The 23,979-nt window shown below is 42.2% G+C and overlaps 1 protein-coding gene and 1 pseudogene across 6 annotated transcripts in view; both read left to right on the plus strand.

Moving 5' to 3' along the window:
• Positions 1–23,979, plus strand: part of LOC148027597 (uncharacterized) — a 212,603-nt gene that overhangs the window by 13,874 nt on the left and 174,750 nt on the right. The window lies entirely within an intron of this gene.
• On the plus strand, positions 4,842–5,777 carry LOC148027598 (uncharacterized; annotated as a pseudogene).

Below are 23,979 nucleotides of genomic sequence, written 5' to 3' on the forward strand. Positions count from 1 at the left end.
ACATCACTTTCCTGGCCTTGAAGTGCCCCTAATGCATTCACAATAAGTTATTTCATGACCACTATGACCAATGCTACTAATGCTTGTCTAGATGTCCAAGGATGTAACACTAAGTGCCTAACTAATATGCCTAGTGAGACTTTGAGGTCTTGTAATGATAGTTGTGATCCTTCACTTTGGTGCGACCTCCTTGATTGTGGTCTTTGTAGATAGGGTCATCGTGCTTGGCGAAGTGAAATGGCTTTGACCAATGAGACTCCATGGCGTGGAATGGAGGTGCGTGGCATGATGGCTCTATCTCTAGTAGGTTAGTAGTGTTCGATCTCTAAAAAAAGTGAATCATTGTTCTCTATGTAGGTCCCTTTGGGTGAGTTGGCCTCCTATCTTGTAGTGGTATTACGCTTTACCTTTGAAGCGTGGCACGATGGCTCTATCTCTGCTAGGTTAATTGTAACCAGCCTTCCTTTTGTGGATCGATGGTAAATCCCTGATTACAACTAAATTAGAGCAACAAACAATTAATGCAAATCTGAAAATACAAATTTACCTACTAATCTTAGACAATGCACACCCGATTGGCCCCAAAATTGGTGCCCCTTTCGGTATTTCTTTAGCTTTATTGAAGAATAAGTTGATTTACAATGGGATTTCTCCCAATCCCTTTTGATATTCCAACTCCCCTTGCTATGATGAATCACCAACAAGTTTTTAATCTGATTTGCCCCTTGATTCAGGCAATCAATTGGCCTTCACCTGCTTTGATGGAAATGGAAAATGCCCCAAATTCAATTATTTGCTAGTCCCTCCACTTGAATACACTTGAATAGGCTAAAAACAACTTTAGCCTTGTTCAGTCCAAGTCTTGGAGCTTCCAATTTCTGGCACAATTCTTGAGGCTGCTTCTAGACCCTAATTTTTGCTACATATTAGGGTTTACAGTAGAGAAATTTGAAATTTCTCAGTCTCTAAGGGTCCAAATGCTGAGTTCTTCGGAGTGAGGCTGTGAAATGACTGGGAGATGAGAGGGAAAGCTGTAGAGAGAAAATTCAGAGTTTTCTTGTGAAGAATGACTGAAAACCAGTCAAATGTAGCTGTTGTCCTACCACAATAGCTTGTAGATACAAAGAACTGAAGAAAATTAGTCATTTACAGTTGTTGCCCTGTCTCAACAGCCTACAGATGTTGTCTCCTGCTGTTGATTGGTTTTCCCTTGCCCTTGGCAGCCTCAGAAGGTTCTCCAATGGCTGCAAATCAGACCAACAGTCTCCCCTCCCTCTCCCTTGCAGGCTGAATTTATAGAAATGCTTCTCTCTAGCCTCTAAAGACGTTTTTTAGTCTTGCATGGGCATTTTTGACAAGTCGCAGCCTTCCCAAATGGTTTTTCCAGCATTTTTCATAATTAGATATTAATTTTCAGTCTTTAAATACTAAAAATTAATCTAATAATTATTTCAGTGCCTTGAAAAATAATCTGACTGGCCAATAATTAAATTGGCTAGGCAACTTCCATTCCTGAGTGTCTCTGCACCATCTTTGACCATCAGATTGGTGTTAGGTACCATTAAACACCACTTCTCTAGTGTCACCAACTGACACTTATGGCCAAATGGATGACCTAGGTCAACAACTGGCACCAGATACCACCAAGTACCTGTGTGGCATAACTTATAGCAACTTTTGCCTTTGATATTTTGTGATTTCTTTGGGTTCCGGGCTCGTAAATTTACTTTAACCCCAGTTGCACCTCACATGTGCAACATTTACTTAATCATGTGATTAAAATTAATCCACATGTTAAGTAAGGTTTCAAAAATACATGTCCTCATGACATTGATAGTGTTTGATCTCTGAAAAAAGTACATCATTGCTCTCTATGTAGGTCCCTTTGGGTGAGTTGGCCTCCTATCTCATAATAGTGCTATGGGTTGCATCCGAAGCTCTAGGAAGAAGAGACCTATGCATCTTTAGTCCTTGTATTCTATAACATGGCAAAGAGGTCGAAAGCTATCATGAGAGAGTGTGGTACCATCCCGTATGTCGTAGTGTACTGTATATTTGTATATGTAGTGTTTCTCTGTCTCAGGCTCTTGGTTAAAAAGCTAGTAAATTGTATCCTCCATTGGGATATTTGGCCATTTGCCTTTCTCAAATTTTCGCGTGTGAGAAGAGGTGTGAATTTGTTCAATAGCAGCCCGTATGTCGTGGGAGGTGAAACATTCCCCTAGGATCCAACCTACATACGAGACACAACGCAAGCCAAACTCATCATAAAAGGGATGGGACACCAGACTCACCTCCTAGCCATAGAGCCAAACGGGCTCACCCCCTCGAGCTTGGGAGCTAGTAGCGCTTTGGGCCACGACCACATCCCAAGGGTTGGCGTCTCATAGCATCAGCCCAAGTCCATTCCGGTGTATGGATGCATTGGCCAACGTGCCAAGAGCCCAAGAGTGGTATCGCACAAATTAATGTGCACAATAGGGCCGTAATTGTTATGGGAGCGCTAGACTATGCTCGAGAGACTAGACTAGATGCAAGATTTGTTACAAGAATTCTGATTACAAGATAATCCCACCTAGGGGCATAAGGTACAATGATAACAAGATACGTAAAATTCCATAACCCGGGACCGTAGGTATGGATACAAGATATCAGAATTACAAGGTCTCCCTTGATGGGAATGAACAAGATACAAGATAGTATTAGACAAGATCTCGTACTACGAGATTACAAGGTGACAAGACAAGAGGAGTATAATGGAAGACAATACAAGACTAGATACCATGACTAGACAATAACTAGAACTGGAACTCAAAGTTACTTACTTAGAGGTCTTGACTCTTTGAGCTCCCAAGACTGGCATTGGCAAGACTGAGGAGCTCTATAGCGAGCCCCTTCTTTTATAGGTGTTGGAGGGCGACTAAAGATCTTCTAGAATGTTCCATGATGACATCATAGATGATGTAGGTGATGGCATGGCATATCTTCTAGAAGGCTCTATGATGACATGACAAGGGTGGGTACGCATGGTTGGCTCCGGGATGCCTTGTTAAGGGTGCGTTCTCATGGGGTGTGGATTCATATGGCATGAGCAAGAATTAATCCATACACTTGATCATGGCATGTCCGTGACAATATGTTCTATAAATAGGACTTAGCTGCCCTAACCTCGTGTATTCGCACTAAGCTACTTTATAACCAGCGTGATCAATGTTGCTAGCACCCATATGAATGTCCAAGGACATAACACTTTCCCCCTTATGAATGATTGCTGTCCTCAGCAATATCCTTAGAAATGAAGTGTGGAAAATAACTCTTCAATGAACGTACATACTCCCAAGTAGCCTCTATCTCCCAGTGGTTTTTCCATTTGATCAAATACTTGGGATAAATGGTCCAATGGGATTGTTTGGTCAAGAGCCAATTCGGGCTTGAGTGGAACATAATGAGTAGTATCCTCAAGCTCTAGGACTTCCTTAATTGGGACAATGTGCTCACCTTGTCCGAGTCGTTCTTTTAAACAACTCATGTAGAACACAGGGTGAACTTGGATTTTAGCTCATAGGATACACTTCTTATCTTGGTGATTTGGAAAGGACCACAATACCTTAAAGACAATTCATAGCACTTGTTGGTAATCAATGTGTCATAGTTTTTAAGGACTTTTAAGGTAAATCCACATGCCTTCCTGGAGCTGCTTGGGAGTACGATGTTGGTTAGGATAAAAGATTGCAATCAATGATTTTGGCTCATAATCGTACATAAGCATAAACATGCTATAACTAGTAGTTAAATGCCCAACATTGTTTTAAGCAAACTCAATTTGAGGAAGATAACCTCCCAATCAAATTGCCTATGGGAGACATATGTACGAAGCATATTCTCCATGTTTTGATTCATCTGTTCAGTTTGCCCAATGGTTTCTGGATGTTCCAAGGACGACATGGATAATTGAGTTTCTAGTTTTTGGAAGACTGTTTGCTAGAAGTAGCCAAGGATCTTTGATCAGCTTATCAATGGACAACATCATGAGCATTATCTTCTCAAGGATGGTTTCATGTTGATGCATGGTAGACTATGTGTGACTTGCCATTGAGACGGAAAGTTATGACAGAGAGTCATTCTTCACCGTATGTAGGGCATCGTGGTATTGATGCAACAGTCAAAGCAGTAGAGTCATTCTTTTATTGGCCTACTTTGAGAAGAGATGTGGATTCTTTTGTGCGGCAGTGTTTGATTTGCCAGAAGGTCAAGTTTGACAGGCAAAAAGCACCAGGGCTTTTACAGCCATTGCCTATTCCAGATAAACCATGGGAAAGCATAGCTATGGATTTTATCTTTGATCTTCCAAGGACACAGATAGGAAATGATGGGATATGGACTATTATTTACAGGTTTAGCAAACATGCTCATTTCATTCCTGTCAGGAAGAAGATAAAACGAGATCAGATGGCACGTTTGTTTATGTGCAATGTCTTCAAGTATCATGGTATGCCACAGTCTATTGTCAGTGACTGTGATCCACGGATGACAAGTCTATTTTGGAGAGGCATATTTGAGAACATGGGCACAATGCTTAAGTTCTCATCGTCATTTCATCCACAGACTGATGGACAGTCAGAAGAGGCAAATTCTACTGTCTTGGATTTGCTTAAGTGCTATGTGTCAGAGCACAAGTTAAAGTGGGAGTAGTATTTGCCTTTGGTCGAGTATGCATACAATAATATGTGCATTCGTCAATAGGCAAAGCCCCTTTTGAAATTGTTGAAGGTGGTAAAAAGGTTCCTCCCATTTTGCATACAAAGGATAAGATCTTTCAGGCAGATCAGTATGTGCAGAGTATGGATGAAATATATCTGAAAGTTAAGCATGCCCTTGAAAGGACTCAGGCAAAGCAAAAGAAAGCTGTTGATCATCACCGTCGTGAATTGTTGTTTTCACTTGGTGATTGGGTACTGTTGTAGTTTGAAAAAGCACGCTTAAAGAAGCGGAAAGGCAAGGAAAGTCTTTTCACTAAGCTTAGTATGCGATACTATGGGCCTTTTCAAGTAACAGAGAAGATTAGTGAGGTCAGCTATAGGCTGAAATTGCCTGACAATTGGAAGATTCATAATGCTTTCCATGTAAGTCTTCTTAGACCTTATGTGGGTGATGTGCCAGAAGATATGCCAGCTGAGAAACAGCCCGAAGTTGAGGAACTTGATGAAATTCTTGTTCCAGAACAGGTATTGGCACACAAAGAAAGGAAAGTGAAAGGCAAGGTTGCTAGAAGGTATTTGGTTAAGTTCAAGAACTATCCAGCTATAGATGCTAAGTGGATGGATGAAGGTAAACTTGCAGAGTCACCTAATGTGTTGGAACTTTACCTTGAAGCATTTCGCTTGCAACCTACCTTGACCCCTTGTATCTCTAAGCTGAAATAGATTGTCAAAGTGACAATTGCTTAAGAAAGAAATTATGTACAGAAACAGATTTTGTACAGGTTATCACTTATTGTGTCCATATGGTTTTCTCAGTGCTAAAGAAGTAAGTATTGCTTGCAAGAATACAGTTTTTACTTCTATTGGATTCAATACATGTTGTAACAATGGTTACTCGATCGGGCATGTATTTTGTGAATTGACTTAGTGGGGATATCATTTTGATGTACCGGCCACTAGATCTCTAGTCAGGGTGATGTGGAGTCATCAAATGAGAATCTGCCACTATGGGGATATCATTGTGGTGTACCGGCCACTATATCTGGAAACAGTGATGTGGAGTCACATGATGATAGTCTGCCATGTTTCACAGTTAGAACATACATGTGTTAACAGTGTGTTCAGTACACAATGTTGATTGATAGTATGTATGTGTTGTACATGTGCTGCCAGGTGTAAGTTCACTAGGTTAGCTGGAAGCATGTATAACATTCATGCAAACGAGGACATTTGCGATTTCGAGAGGGAGGTATGTCACAAGACTGACAACTATTACCTTTTTGTTGATTTCTTTATTACATATTTTATTTGGTTTTTCTTTTTGGAAGGATCCCTCTTGAAATCTAAACGCCCGAGTTGCATGGCCAGTTTGTGAAACGGATAGGAATGTCTAGTGAGTCAAGACTGGACAGTTAAGATCCAGTATAAGTTTGGAAGAGACTGATGGCGCTGTAGATTGACAAGCCTGGAAGAGACTTTGTGAAAGTGTATATGGACAAGTGTGTTGAAGAACTAGCCTGGAAGAGACTAGTTCAAAGTGAAGATGGTCATCAGTGGAAATTCACTTTCAGTTGAGCTACATTACAGATTTGGATGTAGTCATAGTCTGCAAAGATGGTCAGAAGACTAGTGGGGATGCAATGGAAGCAACTCCTAAAATTTAAGGAGTTACTATTTTTGGACCCCAGAATCTGTTCACGTCATTATCTTCGTTTTTGTACGAGGATTAATCCTCTGGTCTGTGCCGAGGTCAAATTTTGAACCAAGGATGGAGAATTTTAGACCGAAAGGTTTAAACAAGAAAATTGTTACATGTATGCCATGTGTCACAATTTGGGCATAAATTCCCAAAAGAGAGAGAGAGGGCAGCACAAAAACGAGTTTCAATGCATGGGGGGCTCATTTTGTGAAAGGGAGATGGATTCTTGTAGATGGAGAGCTCTTGAGAGCTGGTCTACCTTGTCTATGATGCACAGAGGGCTGAGCTTGCTTCCTACTCTCTCTCTCTCTCCCTGACAGTATGGTTATGCTGCAGAATCAAGGGCCTTTCTTCTGATTCAAGTACAGCTGTGTGGGAATATGCTGTTTTTGCATGAGGCAAGAGCCTCCTTTCTCCAGGAACAAGAGCAGTTGTATGCTGTTCTAGCAGGGACAGGTGAGGGTGGTAACCTCACCAAGTAAGTGTCTGTAACAGCACTGAATCAGTACTGTTTTTGGACTGTTCAGAGGTTAATTTAGAGCCCAATTGATGTTAGAGTCAAGGGGCACTTGGCCCAGATGATGCAGGATAGTGCAGGGAGCAGTATGAACTGAAAACAGGTTTTAGAACAGGTCTGAACCAGTAATTACAGTGGGCTGAACAGTACAGGAAACAGTATGAGTTATAAATAGGTTTCAGAACAGGTTTGAACTAGTAAATACAGCAGGTTGAAATGGTCAATTCCGCACTCCAACCAGAAGATTCAGACTTGGGCAGAGTTTCCCCTCCTAGTCAACTTGATTTGGGTCAGTAATTGTACTGTTATGCTGTCAAATTTCACCCAGAATAGGTGAAAGACAGCCCATTGTACTTTCTCTTTTTATAAATAAAGAAATACCGCAAGGGGCGCCTAACTTAGGGGCCAATAGGGTGTCTGTGTTGCATCAGGAGCATTCTAGCTTCCTGTTTTTCTTCTTGATTCTGTGTCTTTAAGTTCAGGTAAAGTGGACGATTGTAAATTGGGTGAAAGCATTTATGTATTTTGGTTGTATAGTACCGCCCTTTCGAGTGAACAGGCCGGTTTCACTTGTGTGGTTCTCTCTTGCTTGTGAGCCATAGTTTGAGTCAGACGAAGACATTAGGAGCTCTGACATTGTCTTTGTTTGTCATTTTATGCGTTTTAGATACTTTAGATAGAGGGCACATTATTGTATTTTTTTGTGCACTTTTGACAAATTTTTAGGGGTTTGACCACATTTAGCGTTTTCCCTCTTTTTTCGCTTATGTATAGGCAGCTTGCCCTCCCACTTTCATTATCCATCATTGATCCTTTGTGATCAATCAATCCTCCTCATTCTCTTAGCCCTTTGCTATCGTTTGGCGCTCACACTGGTGTGTAGAGTTGCGTGTTGGGATTGAGTGTTGTAGCCTTATACCTTTAGCCATTACAGTTGTCATGAGGACATGTATTTTTAAAACCTCACTTAACATGTGGATTAATTTCAATCACATGATTAAGTAAATGTTGTATATGTGAGGTGCAAGTGGGGTTGGAGTAAATTTACGAACTCGGGACCTGAGAAAAATCACGGAATGTCAAAGGTAAAAGTTGCTATAAGTTATGTTGCATAGATACTTGGTGGTATTTGGTGTCAATTGTTGGCCTAGATTATTTATTTAGCCATAAATGTTAGTTGGTTTGGCCATGAGTGTTAGTTGGTGACACTAGAGATGTGGCGTTTAATGGTACCTAATGCCGATCTAATGGTTAAAGATGGCACAGAGAGACTCGGGAGTGGAAGATGCCTAGCCAATTCAATTATTGGCTCGTCAGATTATTTTTCAGGGCACCGAAATAATTATTAGATTAATTTTCAGTATTTAAAGGTTGGAAATTAATATTGAATTATTGATAATGCTGGAAAAACCATTTGGGAAGGCTGCCATTTGTCAAAAATGTCCATGCAAGACTAAAAAACGTCTTTAGAGACTGGGGAGAGGCATTTTTAGTGTATTCAGCCTGTAAGAGAGAGGGAGGAGATATTGATGGTCTGATTTGCAGTCATTGGAGGACCTTCTTAGGCAGCCAGGGGCAAGAGAAGACCAATCAACAGAAGGTGACAACATCTACAGGCTGTTGAGAAAGGGCAACATCAGTAAATGACTGATTTTCTTCAGTTCTTTGCATCTATAAGCTGTTGTGGTAGGGCAGTAGCTGCACTTGATTAATTTTCAGTCATTCTTTACGACAAAACTCTGCATTTTCTCTCTCTACAGCTTTCTCTCTCATGTCCCAGCCTTGCTCTGAAGATCTCAGCATTTGGACCCTTGGAGGCTGAGAAATTGCAAATTTCTTTGCTATAAACCCTAATTTACAGTAGAAATTAGGGTTTAGTAGCAGCCTTGGGAAGCGTGCTAGAAATTGGAAGCTCCAAGACTTGGATTTTTCAGGGCTGAAGGTGAATTTCAGCTAAATTTAGGTGAAGGACTAGCCAACCATTGAATTTGGGGCATTTCCATTGTCTATGAAGTGGGTGAAGGCCAATTAAGTGCCTGAATCAAGGGGCAAAACAAGACTTGCTAGTCACTTTGGACAGCAAGGGGAGTTTGGATTACGAAGGGGATTGGGAGAATCCCATTGTAAATCAACTTCTTCTTCATTAAAGCTAAAGAAATATTGAAAGGGGCACCAATTTTGGGGCCGATCGGGTGTGCATTGTCCAAGATCAGTAGGTAAATTTGTATTTTCAGATTTGCATTTATTGTTTGTTGCTGTAATTAAGTTGTAATCAGGGATTTATCACCCATCCGCAGAAGGAAGGCTGGTTTTAGCAGTCACATTGTTGCTTCTCTCTCCTGCATTCTCTTTGTCTCCTCTCCATGTTTACTTTGCTCTTTCTGTTGCACACTCTCACATGGTATTAGAGCCACGTGTGGGAGCCGGAGTTTTAGAAGAACACTCTGTTCCTGGTTCTAGTTATCTTCATTGTCAGTTTGGGGGCAGTAGGCCTGCGTTTTTCCTTCTGACAAGCTGCCCGGGCGGATTATTTTCAGATTTGTGTTTTGCAGGCAGATCCCCTCCAGGGAGCACACGTGTAGTAGGTTTATACCTGCGTTTCAGGTAGGCAATACCCTACTCTTGTTGGGCGATAGGTTTTCTCTGCTGGGCGGCAGTTTTTTAGTGCTTGGCGGCAGCTCCTATCTGCTGGGCGGCCCTTTATGCAGGTTGTGACCTGCGTTTTATGCAGGTCACCCCCCTCCCATCTGCGTTTTGGGCAGTCTACAGCTTGGGCAGCCTGTTTTCTGCAAGTGAGCCATTGCCACATCTGCGTTTTATTCCTGCAGGGCAGTCTCCAACTTTGTGCGGCTTCATACACCCTCGGGGACCTTATCCAGGCTGGGCAGTGCACTTGAAGGCTCGGTGACATCTTTTGTGTATTAGGCAACCTGTTTTAACAGGCGAATAGACCTTTTTATGCTGTATTTTCTACTGGACGAACTCTCTCTTTGCTAGGTGGCCTCTTTCTTGGTTGGGTGACAGGCTTTTGACCTGTTTTGACTGCATTCATTGCAGCCATATCCGTGTTTTGCAGATCTCAGCATCAAGTTCTCTCTCACACCTTGGGTACTCCCCGTCTACCTTGCTCTCTGATCAGCATATCGATGGACCCCATACATGTGGAGGACTTTCAATTGGCAACATCTTCTTTGTTTTCTTGCAGGTATTTCTTGAAGGACAGATATGGTTGACATGTATGCTATGAGGGATTGTGCGGTTCAGACCGACCACCATCTTATTACTCTTTTCCATTATATTCTTTGGGGCTTCTAGTCCCTGATTGGCATTGAGGGGATCTCCTAAGCAAGTGCGAGTCCTACGCTCTCTCTCCACATTTGACAAGTTGGATGAAACGAATTACCCTCTATGGTCATGCCACATGGAGTGTCTCCTCAACGATTGTGACCTTTGGGATTTTGTTACACTCCCTATACTCCGACTTGCCATGGATCCTCACATCTTCCGTCATTGACATATGATGTGTTCTACACCAATCTTCTTACTTCTTGTAGTCGGGAGAGTCACTTGGGATGAGCTAAACCCATTGGTGCTTGAGCACAATGTGCGTCATAGTTAGCTAGATTCTTGTGGAGTCCATACACATGTCCATGCTTATGCGATTTTATCTACAGGTACAAGACAAGCCCAGCAGAAGAAAGGAAAGAGGAAGAAGTTGGAGTCATCCTTGGACTCTGAAAGAACTTGTGGGGAAGCATAGAGGATATCCCACATGTCCTCATTGTGGGAAGACCTCGCACCTCGAGGAGAAGTGTTGGAGGATATACCCTCACCTTCGTCTGGGAGTGAAGGGTGGATCTACATTAGAGTCTTTATCTGCCTCTACTTCGTCACCCACTATTTCCCCTGAGTCCGTGTTTCTACACATTTATGAGGTGGAGGAGCCTTCTTTGACTCTCTCTTCTTCTAAGTAGCCTTGGCTCTTTGCTAGTGGTGTGTCAAGTCCTATGACTCCTTCAGGTGATTTGTTATAGGTTCTTTGTACATCGAAGGGTATCATCACTGCTAGTGACATTTCTTTGGTGCCTATTAGTGGTGTTGGTACCTTGCTCTAACCATGCTCCATTTCTGAGGCCCTTCATGTTCCTGACCTTGGCTTCCCTCCTCTTAGTTCATGGCCTTCTTAGACTTGGGACCTACATTGTCTTCATCGACCGGCCGTCTTTGTTGAGGATTCTTCTATAGGAGCCACTTTTGTGACAGGTTGGCAAGAGAGAGCTACTTATGCTTCATTCCTCTTCCATTGTGCAAGGCCCTCTGAGGCATCTTTCATAGTCATACTTGTTCCCGATTGTGCACCATTATCCCACAAGTTCCATCCCATGCCCCACCATCTCCTCTAGTGGTTCCCTCGTAACTCCCATCGCTTTCAAAGGGGGACAATATTAGTGATGCAGTTGTGGATTTCTTGGCCCTTTGTGTTTTAGAGGGGGACTTCCCAGGATCGTGAGGAGTTGCTTCAAGGTTTTCATTCTACTTTGGGCCTTTCTTTTATGCAGCTACCCCTTTTATTCGTTGTCGAGCCACATCCCTTGCTGCTTGGCCCTTGGTCCTTGGTGTTTCTATGCAGCTTATGGCGTCTTCGATTGTTCCTCACTATCGTCTCATAGTTGGGTTCGAGGCTTGGCTCACCCATCCTTGATGACTGGAGGTTTTAGGAGTGATCTGTTTGAGGCTTCTTTGTTTCCTTTGCCCTTTGGTAGCCTTCTATTTGATTAGAGTTTTCTATGGCAAGGGGGTCTTTCTCCTTGGTTGGCTATCTTCATCGACGGACATCATCGACATTGGCACTCTTCCTGCCACCCTCAAGTCCGCATCTCCTTTGGTCTTTTGCCACATCCAAGATTTGAGAGGGTGTGTTAGCAGATGTGCGTCTTGTGTGGTCATCTCTTGCCTGTGAGCCTCACAGTCTAAGTTAGAGGAGGACATTAGGAGCTCTAACATTGTCTTTGTCTATCATTTTATGTGTTTTAGACACTTTAGATGGAGGGCACATTAGCACATTTCTTTTGGTGAACTTTTGGCTATTTTTAGGGGTTTGACCACATTTAGGGTTTTCCCTCTTTTTCGCCTATATATAGGCAACTTGCCCTCCCACTTTCATTATCTATCATTGATCCTTCATGATTAGTAAGTCCTCCTTGTTCTCTCATCCCCTTGTTATTGTCTTGTGCCCACACTGACGTGTAGAGCTGCGTGTTGGGGCTGATGCTTCAGCCTTGTACCTTCAGCCATTGTAGTAACATTGTTTCTTCTCTCTCTTGCATTCTCTTTGTCTCCTCCTCTTCGTGTTCACTTTCCTCTTTCCGTTTTGCACTTTTACATATGCTGATTAGCTTGTGATGATGAAGACAGTCAACAGGTGATGCCTTGCTAAATGTAGATCTTGTTTGTGTGGGGATCAAACACTCGGTAAGGGTTTGCCTTTGTAGAGTAATCCACAAAAATGAGTAACTTTGCTTTGGGTGAGAGCTCTAGTTGCTTGTCATTTGAAGTGAACATGTAAGCACGGCACCTAAAGACATGCAGATAGGCAAGAGAAGGCTTCTTCCATAAAAAGCCTCGAAGGGGCTTCGACAAGGTACCACCATTGTTGGGTGGGGAGCTACACTAAAGTGATAATTGCCTTAGACCAAAGGAGTTCAAGAAGCTTCACAAGAAACAACATAGCCAACAAGCTCCTCTCTCAATAACTCATAAAGTGTATCATACGAGAGGAGTCCAAGATGATAATGCCATAAACGCTCCAAAATAGAGGTGCCTTGACTCACGAGTGCATGCACTCGACGTAACTCAAAGCTCTTAGAACTAGGTTTGGACACAAATTTAGTGATAAGATAGAGGCCATTTGGATGAGTAGTGTTGTGAGTCATAATCAAACCCATAGACTCATGAATGAGCTCAACAGTGTCTTTAGCAAAAAAGATAGCTCATTGTAGCTGGCAAAGCTGACTGCTAGTGTGGGACAAGTAAACATTGTGGACCATGGCTTGATCTAGGTCTTGGTTAGTATCTAACAAACTTGAATCAACACTTTGAATCTGGCCTTAAAGTTATTACCACAACAAATCGATCCACTCAAGGGTTTTTGTGAAAAATGTCAAGGATGGGGGTCATGTGGTGAGTAGTACCACTATCAACAATCCATTGGACTAGATGGCCATAGGGGAGAGTGTGGTGGGCCTCAAACGGTTGTTGAGGGTTGTTGAGGAGTGATATGATATGGACTAAGCTAGAATTTTTTGTGCTCACAATGGAGGTCCAGCCAACTAGTCACACATACCCTTAGGAGTTTGAAAGGGTGATCATTGAGAGGGATTTCCAAAAGCCACATAACCAAGAGGGCCAACATTCCAACATCGGTGGTTTCGAGTACCTTGATTTTGAGATTGAGGTACAACGTTTCCCCCTCTCTAACCCTATGTGGTAAAGGTTTGACTAGAAGGGCTAGGGTTAGTCCCTTTGGCGTTGGCATGACACGCTTTGTCCACATGGGTTGCGTTTTGGCAATGTGTACAGAAGAAAATTTTCTTGGGCACATTGTGTCACCACTTCTTGGGGTCGAGTTGAGGGGAATTGTTTTGTGGAGTATTGACTTTCCCTTTAGACTTAGATATAATGTCTTATTTTCCCTTTTGAAAGGAAGAAATTGGGGCACATTTGGAAGAAAGTATATTTTTCCTATGGACTTGATGATGCAGCCTTACAAAGCGTAAAAGCTAACATTCAAAGTCATAGAAGGAAGCCATATTGGGTAAGGAAACAATTTCTTGAAAGAGTGAAATACTTTGGAGGCAGCCTCTTTAGAAAAAAAGAAACATGATCATCTTTTGGCTTTGGAGTGCCAATGGTGGAGAATTCAGCTGGTAACCACCTTTATTCAGCCAACTTGACTTTCAAGATATCCCCATGTGAATGAAAATTGCTTAAGCTCATGATCAAGGATAATTTTGTGTCCTATTCGAAGCTACATAGTAGTCAGTAAGGCGAGCCTAACTATTTGATGCAAGAGGAAGTGGGAGGTGTGAGCTAACTTCGATATCAGTCCGTGCATGGGCTTGACAATAGTCATAACATTGCGAACTGAACTTCGACGTCAATCCTTGCATGAGCCCAAAACAATTGTAGCATTGTGAACTAAGTTCGAAAGGCCTCGACTCTCGAGCATGTTGCATGAAGTTGGACCAAGGGGAATAATTTGATTGATTAGACCTTGTCTTGTTAGTGGAAGCATTTTTATTTGTTGCAATGGGATGTACGTATGGTCTGTTGGAACTGGAAGGACACAACTGAGAGAGTTTGAGATCGAGCAAGAGTGAGCGTATGAGTGTGACGGCTGGAGAGAGTGAGCAGAGTGAAAGTATGAGACGATAAGAGTGTACCAACAATGTGTTGGTACACAAAGAATAAAATGTATTTATACTTAGGGCACATAAAGGGTGCGGTGCGTTCACATGTACAGTGTGCGTGTACTATATACACGGAGGTCACCGAGCCTTTATATCCCAACAACCTCCCACTTAAAGGTACGATATGAACCTCTAGCTAACCAACTCCCACTAGGCGAATGCAATGCTCGTGCTGAGCTCTGCTTAGACTTTTAGTGAGAACATCTGCAGGGTTATCTTGTGTTTTAATCTTGGTCAATGTGATTTGACCATCTTCTAGAATCTGTCTGATGAAGTGATATCGTACATCTATATGCTGTGTGCATGAATGATACATTGCATTCTTAGCCAAATACACAGCACTCTGGCTATCACATCCTAAAACTGCAATACCCATAGACATACCGAGATCATTTGCAAGTCTGCTCAACCATATAGCTTCCTTAGAAGCTTTAGTAGTTGATATGTATTCAGCTTCAGTGGTACTCAGTGCAACAATGTTTTGCAACCTGGAACACCAAGAAACAGCCCCACCAGCAACTGTAAAGACATACCCATTGGTGGACCTACGAGTGTCCAAGTCACCTGCCATGTCTGCATCACAATAACCCTGCAAACTAAGTGCACCCTGCCCATAGCAAATACTTTTTCTTTGTGTACCCTTAAGGTATCGAAGAATACACTTGACAGCCTCCCAATGTGCTTTGCCAGGATTTGACAAAACCTGCTAACAAACTGCATGAGCAATGTCTGGACGAGTAGCAACCATAGCATACATAAGAGAGCCTCAAGCTGATGCATAAGGAACTCCCTTCATAGCATTTGCTTCTACGCCATCTTTCGGGCTGTTGGCTTTGCTAAGCTTGAGATAAGAAGGTAAGGGTACCCCAAAAGGCTTAGTTTCAGCCATGTTAAATCTGTCCAGTACCTTTCCAATGTACTTTTCCTGAGATAAAAACAGCAATTTCTGCATTCTATCTCTACGAGTCCTCATGCCCAAAATATGCTCTGCATCCCCCAAATCTTTCATGGAGAAAGCTGATTTCAGCTGATTTTTGAGAGCATCCAAGCTAGTATTTCTTTTCTCAGCTAGTAACATATCATCCACATACAAACAAGTATTATGGGGCTGCCATCTGTATCCTTTTTCATGTACAAGCAATGATCTACATGGTTGCGTGTAAACTCATGAGATAGCATAAAAGTGTCAAACTTTTTGTACCACTGCCGTGGTGCTTGCTTACATACAGGCTGTGTTTTAGCTTACACACCATCTGCTCTTTTCCAGGAACTCCAAAGCCCTCGGGCTGTATCATGTAGATTTCCTCATCAATGTCACCATGCAAGAAAGCTGTTTTTACATCCATTTGATACAGCTCTAAATCCAAAATAGCAGTAAGAGCAAAAAGCACACGTAAAGTGGTCATCTTTACAATAGGTGAGAAGACCTCTTGGAAGTCAATCCCTTCCTTTTGTGCATAACCTTTGGCAACTAGCCTTGCCTTGTACTTGGGTTTCCCATCAATTGTCTTGACTTTGTACACCCATTTGTTTGGAAGTGGCTTCCTTCCCTTCGGCAATGACACAAGATCCCAAATATCATTTGCATATAGAGATTTAATCTCTTCCAGCATAGCCAGCTCCCACTTACAGTTGCACTCACATGACTTGGTCTCTTTGTATGTAAGAGGCTCACCCTCATCTGTAAGCATCACATAATGCAAGGAGGGGTCAAACCTATGTGGATGCCTTCTTACGTGTGTAGACCTGCATACCCAATGATCAACATTTTTAGGAATTGGGTCTACATCAGGAGGTATATTATTTTCAGCATTCATTTGCTGTTGTAAACCGTTTTCAGCATGCTGTTCATGCTGTACAGCACCTTCATTTTCATTTCCAGCACCTGCATTTTCATAATCAGCAAGCCTATCTTGCTGTCCATGACCTCCTTGTGCTTCTATTTGTTGTCCATCATCATCTGGCTCAAAAGTAACCGGCTGATCATCGGTTTCAACCTGTGATACAGCACCTTGAGGCACATTTTCTGAAGTTATGGGTGGCTGCAAACTCTGAAATTTCACCTTTTCTAGATCTTCATTAGAGGCTAAAGAGCCTTTCAGCAATTTTGCCTCATTAAACACAAAATTACGGTTGCGAATAATTTTCTTGGACTGAGGTAACCACACCTTGTAGCCAAATTCACCCTCATTACCATAGCCCATGAAAATGCCTTTGGTGGATTTTGGGTCAAGTTTGTTCCTCAGCTTATCCCTAACATGTACAAAATCATCATAGCCAAATATACGTAAAAGGTCATATGAGGCCAATTTGCCAGACCAAACCTTCTCAGGGATGCCATTATTTAAGGACTTATTTGGAGAGCGGTTGCAAATGTGAACCGCGGTTTTGAGTGCCTCTCCCCAAAATGCATGAGGGAGATTAGCAGTGGACAGCATGCACCGCACTCTTTCACATAAAGTCCTGTTATATCTTTTAGCCACCCCATTTGAAGAAGGGCTGTAAGGGGCTGTAAGCTCTCTCTTAATACCATGTAAGTCACAAAATGACTTGAATTCAATCGATGTGAACTCACCCCCATTATCAGTTCTCAAGCATTTCAACTATCTATCTATCTGAGTGGTCACAAATGCATGAAAAGTTTTAAAAACAGCAAACACTTAACTTTTCTTTTTTAGCAAGTACATCCAAATCTTCTTGGAACAATCATCAATAAAGGAGACAAAATATGCAGTACCACCCAATGATTTCACGGGCATACTACATACATCAGAATGCACTAAGTTCAAGACATTGGACTTATGAGAGATACCAGAGTAAAAGGAAAATTTTATTTGCTTTCCAAACTGACACTCATTACAAAAATCAAGTTTAGAGCCTTTTCCATCAACCCTCTTCAGAGAGGTAAGAACATCAAGTCCTTTTTGGCTAATATGGCCTAATCTCTTATGCCATAACTCCAAGTGGCTGCAAATTTCAACAACTGCAAGAAACTTGCCATTCAAGGCTTTACAATGCAAACAATACAATGTGCCCTTCTTGGTTCCTTTTGCAATCAGCATGGAACCCTTTTTACTTTATAAGCATGGAACCTCTTACATTATAAGTTGCCTTCTCCACTAGACATATGTCTAATTTCTTCATTCAAGATAGAACCCCTCACCCCATCATATGAGAGATTGGGGTTATTGCTGAGTGAAACCACCAAGGTTTCTCACGAGTCCGGCAGTGTCATGATAAAAAAGATCGCTCTCAACTTATCATCAAAGTCCAAGTTTGCATCTTTGAGCTGATTTAGAATCCCTGTAAATGCACTCAAGTGCTTAGCTGCATGCTTTGACTCATCCAGTGGCATATTCACCAACTTGCGCATTAAATGCATCCGATTAACAGATGTGGTGATCTCATACGTAGTTTTCAGCTTCTCCCATATTGCATAACCTGTGTCTAAACCCTTAATGTTTGTCAGAATGTCATCAGTGACACCCATCTTTATGTAAGCCACAACCTTTTTATTCACTCTGGCCCAATCTGCATCAGGCATTAGTGCGGGTTTATCTTCCTGCAAAGCATCCTCACAATCCTTCAAGAACAAAATGCCCTGCATACGGTCTTTCCAAAGGTCAAATCCATGACCATCAAACCATTTAATCTCCATCAAACTCTTAATGTCTGAATTGGAAGAAGTTGCAGCCATTTTATCACGAACAGAAGAGTAAATGCACTAATCTGCGGAAGCACAAGTTGAACCAGCAAAGTACCCTGCTGTTTTTTCTCAACCAGAAATAAATCTCTGCTGTTTATACATTAACCAACCACTGCACGGGCAAAAGATGCAGAAATTTACCAAAATTCTGCGCAAATTCCCAAAATTTCAAGTCCAAAATTGCATGAATGTCAGTCAATCTGACCTAGCTGAGTAAAGCTTTGCCAATACACGAAAAGCCCCAAATTTCTGGGTGGAATCCTCATAGATCAGTGATTTGTGCTTCTGGCGTGTGAACTCCCGTCAATGACAAGTGGTAATGAGGGGATTAGAGAAAAAAATTGATTTTTTTTTGAAAAAAACAAAGGAACTAACGGGGGGGATCCATTGACCCCCGTCGCGTCACATCACCCTCAGATGTCGCCTGCCTGTCCAGTCGTGAACCGCCCGCAGAAGTCGCCTGCACGTCGCCTCGTTCCCAGTCGTCACTTGCATGTCGCCTCGTTCCCAATCGCACACCGCCCGGACAAGTTGCCGCCTCGTTCCCAGTTGCACACCACCTAGACAAGAAGCCGCCTCGTTCCCAGTTCGCCCAGCTATCACGCTGTTGTTGCTTGTCGTGAGCTACACGCTCAGCATCTTGACTAGTCCTGGTCCTGGTCTCGCCTGATCCTTCACGTGAACCTAACAACTGCGCCCAGCTCTTGTTAACTGATCCCGTCAGGTCAGACCGGACTTGTCAATCTTGGGAAGCGTGTGGGACCTTTGGCTCTGATACCAATTGTTGGAACTGGAAGGACACAGCTGAGAGAGTTTGAGATTGAGCAAGAGTGAGTGTATGAGTGTGACGGCTGGAGAGAGAGTGAGCAGAGTGAAAGTATGAGACGATAAGAGTGTACCAACAATGTGTTGGTACACAAAGAATAAAATGTATTTATACTTAGGGCACGTAAAGGGTGCGTTCACATGTACAGTGTGCGTGTACTATATACACGGAGGTCACCGGGCCTTTATATCCCAACATGGTCAAATAATAATAGGAAGAATGCCTTGTGAGCCCCAAAGGGAGTGAGATTGGAACTAGAAGCTCTTGGGGAGGCTCGGAGGAGGGATACTAGAACTTGAAGCTCTAGGGATCCCCAAAGGAGTAGAGGTATTGGAACTAGTAGGTCCATAAGAGGGTGAATAATTGGACCAAAATGATCTTGGGATCCCCAAAGAATGGGGGAAAACGTGAAGGTCATGGGAGCTCAAAAGGAACACTCGTAACAAAGAGGACAATTGACTAACCATTTGTGAGATTGGTGGTGTGCTACGTTCAAGAATTGAAAGTCCAAGAACTGCGACTGCCCATTGGCATATACAAACTCTCATTTAAAGAAATTCCTATTATTAAATTTGTAGTTTTGGTTGCCATAGTAGCTAGGGCGTGGCACTGTTAGCAGTCATGATTGCCTTGCCTTGTTATCTATTGTTTGTGAGCCTCAATTTGAGTCAGACGAGGACTTTAGGAGCTCTGACCTGTCTCTCACTTGTTTTGACGGAGGAGGTAGCTCATTCTAGAGCACCTTTTTGATTGCCTTTTAGTGCATTTTCTCCTTCAGTCAGGATTTTGTGTGCATTTCCTGGGCAGTTTTTGCATTCACCAATCTGCCTTCACCTATTGGACATTGTCCACATTTGCCGGTATTTTTTCATGCACATCTGAGATTGTTCTGGCATTAAATGCTGGTTGGTCCATTGTTAGGGCCCAAATAGCAGGTTGGCCAAATTTAGGAGTGTTTGGCTATTTATAGCCGCCCCCCACTCACTTAGTAGATCATCTCCCATTCTTCCCTTGTAGGTTGGTAGGTGCACACTCCGATTGCATTCTTCCTCCGTCTCTAGTGCTGCCATTATCATCAGCCTGATATGGTGCCCTCATTGACTTTGTGGGTTGCATGGAGGGATGGATCAGTCCTCCTTTTGGATTCAACATTTGTTCCTTGTTCAGTGCAGATTTCTTTATTCTTTTCTTGCAATCTCTCTGTTTCCTTTGTCTTTGTGTTTGTGTTTCCTTTACGCTGTGCACTCTCATAGGCACAAATATGGAAGTCTTCAAATTGGAACACCTTGCATGGAACCATAAGTCACATCCATAGGGGTTGAGGATCCCTTGGATGGAGCACCAAAAACCTTGCTTCTAGTTGGGGCCAAAGAAACTGGATAGAGGTAGAGCCAAGGACATGTTTGGGGGCGAAGCTTAATGGAAGTGAAGTTCCTCTGAGTGTGTGATTGATAGTCTCTGTAGGGTATCCCATAGTAATAGGATGGGTGGGAGGGATTGAAAAATTTTTGTGTACTGTGTGTGTGTGTGTGTGGAAGCATAGGTAGGTGCAATATAATATTCATCAATCAACAAAGAGTGCCTGGAAGTAATAATTTGCGAATCAATAGAAATAATTGGTCTACCATGGGCATGTGGCTTATTGTAGTCCACATAGTTTTGTGCTTTAAATTCTAATGGTAACTCATGTTTGGCTGCACATCAGCTGAATCAAGATGAAAGAGATGTTTTGTATAAGAAACATTCAAACATGGCTGGTTGGAGTAGCCATAGGATGCCCCTTTGGTGGTTTGTTTTCTCGTGGAAGAAGTTTTAGGATTTTTTAAAACCACCTTGTTTGATTGTGTGCTACTTTTAGAGGGCTTGTTAAAGTTAAAGCTCAAAGACCGTGAGTTCATCATTAAAGATGTATGGAAATCCCTTAGAGCTTGAAATGATGGACTCACAAGAGAGGGCTTTGAAGTATCAAAATGAGACATCAGATGTTAGTGAAGTTCGTTTGTCCAAGCCCTAGTCTCATGATAGCTTTCATACCATGTGAGGAGAATACTTCAGGATTTGCAAAGAAAACACAAAATATCTATGAATGCAACTAACAATTGAATTCAGAAAAAACCTCAAAAGCATAAAACGTAAAGTGTAGAGTGAAGAACTAACTCAATAAATTGAATGATGAAATATACGTTCAAAGGGGAAAGAAAAACTCCAGCCACTCTTTCTCAAGGAGCAGGCTGAGTGGAGGGCGTCGATGGAGATGGCCTTTAGAAGATCCTGAAGCAGCACACCAGCAAAGCTCAGATGTCAGAGGATCCCACAGAGCGGAAGATGAAGAAAATGCAGTTGTAGCAGTTCCAGAGGAGTGACCGGCAGTAAACACCACCTTTGGAGGAGAAATGCAGTTGTAGGAAAACTTTGGGAAGTGGAGCAGCAGCAAATCTGATGAAAAGGCAGCTAAGAGACTGTCCAGAATGATGATGTCAGCCAGGGGGGCCTGATCAGTGGCAAACGCAGCTGTAGCAGGTGCTGGAAACACTGAACAAAGGGCTGGAATCAGGTTGCTAGATGACAAATGCTGATGTGGAAGTTCGGCAGCAGCAGGGTGGCCTTCTGTGCAAAAAACATATTAATCAGCCGTTCAATGATGATGTGGGAATAGGTAGGCAGCAGGTGGAGACGGCATAGGAGCAAGGATGATGGGCACCAATTGTGTGGGATACATAGTGGTTGGATAGATCCCCTATTTATCAACACATTAGCCAACCAAATGTCATGGTTTGCACCCAAACACTTTAGATGCATTTAATATTTGAGTTTTGGGGATGTTTAATGAGCTGAAAAAGGGTGATCAATATTAAATAACATTTTGCGTAAAGGTGAAAGCGGACACCCTTGCTTCACCCTAATGGTATTGTCCATCATATTGGAAAGCCTTGTTGGAGCACATACCCTTCTACCTCACTAACTCATACAAGGCATAAATCCCCCATTGTAGATCTCTTGGAGTGCCATTATCATGTAGTCTCTGCATGAACTTCCCTTGGGGCATCATGTCAAATGCTTTGCGGAAATCTACAAAGCGACAACAAATCCTCTTCCCATTTGCCCTACCCTCTTCTATAATAGCTATGACGGTCTATATATATGATCCAATGTGGCAAACCCTCTGGTGAAGCTTGCCTGCCCTATGCCCTATACCTGTGTCTTTTTACCCATGTATTAAGCTCGTGCTCCAAGGATAACATACCTCCCTTATTCTTGCTTGTGATACTTCCCAAGTCATGGGACACTGTTCATATAGCCATGTGTGCTAATATGCCTAAGGATGGCTTAAAACTCTAGGATGCTCAGGATGTATTGCTCATTGAGGAAATAAACAAAAGGAATGTGGATGCCTCTCTACTTCTCATGTATCGATTGTTAGGGGTAGATATGATGGTAAGAGTAGTAATGACTCTCTTGCTCCATCTGCCATAGCTCTTGCTTTTGCTTGTCTTCTTTCACTCAAGTTATATATTTCAACTAGTATCAGAGCCAACCATTTGAGGAGCTTTTTCATCCTTTGCTTTAGCTCGAATTATCCCACCTATTCAATTCCTAATAGAATGGCCCATCAAACCAACATCCCATTTCTAAAGTTCTCATGAATATGCCAAATCCAAAGCTTGTAGACATCAAAGCATCACTCCTTGAGCAAGAGAAGAAGCTCAAAGGTAAAGAGGAAGCAAGCACTTCAAAAGAAGAATGGGTGCTCTATGTTAACAACAAGTACAAAGGGAAGAAATACGTTTTTTACTTTTGCAAAAGAATTGGGCACATTAAAAAATTTTGTCATGCCAAGAAAAGATCACAGGAGGCCTACCTTGCAACTGTCAAAGAAGAAGAAGACCATGAAGAAGAAGAAGAAGAAGAATAATAATAATAATAATAAGCTACTCAAGAGCAAAAGAACAAGCCTCATCAGTCCTTCTATTTCCACTATTTAGACCAACTTTTTTAGAGTATTGTATGTACTTGCCTTAATGTTTTTATCATAAGTCTTGTACTCCTCATGTAACCTATATACCACAGCGTCTATACACTTAGTGAGGCCATGTAATAGCCCCTGGACATTTTGCTATGTTTGTGGTATATCCACACTTAGCAAGATTCTACTCATGACAACCCATGTATACTCAGTGCTTTTCATGGTTGTGATTGAGGGGTCTCTTTGTATGGAACAACTAGGCAAGGAACATGCACAGTAGCTTGACAAAACTTTTGTATTTTGGCCATAACTTTTGCATATGGTATCAAATTTAGACATTCTATAGCTAGAAATAAAGAGCCTACTGAGAGCTACATATCTAAGTAAGTATTCATAGAGTTGAATTATATAGAGTTCTAGTTTGGATAGCAAACAATGACCTCTATTATGCATAGTGACCAATCATGATTGTCTAGTAGTTCTCTAGTATCATAGGATCCCCACTCTTGCATTGCAATTGTGTTTGTGTTGTATGACACTCATCATAATGCCATTTGTTTTGTGGGGCAGTACTTAATGGAAGGGTGGAAGAAGCCATAGGATGAGGAGAAGTACGTGTTGCCGATGCATGCAAAACTTCTCTTAATCTTGTTGTGATCTCACACAAAGGGCAATGTGGGTCCATAGTAAACAATCCATCATATACTGTAGCTCTATATACATGAGCAATCTCTTGTAGAAATTGGTATCTGTGGTGCAAGTGAGTCCCTAGCTAGCCACGTGTCATTGTGAAACTCAAGTATGCACGACCCATTGCTAAACCAATATGTCTACTAGAAAGGCTAAAGTCAATGACATTAGACAACAAAGAGGGTGACCCCATCAAATAGTCTATTGTAGTTGATGTGAATCCACTTGAACCTGGCCATTGTGACATGCTTAGTAAAGGTGACCATTTCGTGTGCACTCCCATCTTTACATGTTTCCATCCTCTGAGGCAAGCTCTCGATACATGGCATACCATTTGTCTTCCACCATTGTCTAGATGGTACCCGTACTTGTGTTGAAATCCTCGGCTACCAATACATTACCCATGTT

The sequence above is a fragment of the Lygodium microphyllum genome, chromosome 12, assembly GCF_053477565.2.
Source record: "Lygodium microphyllum isolate KBCC chromosome 12, Lygodium_microphyllum_v1.1.10, whole genome shotgun sequence".
Classification (NCBI taxonomy): domain Eukaryota; kingdom Viridiplantae; phylum Streptophyta; class Polypodiopsida; order Schizaeales; family Lygodiaceae; genus Lygodium; species Lygodium microphyllum.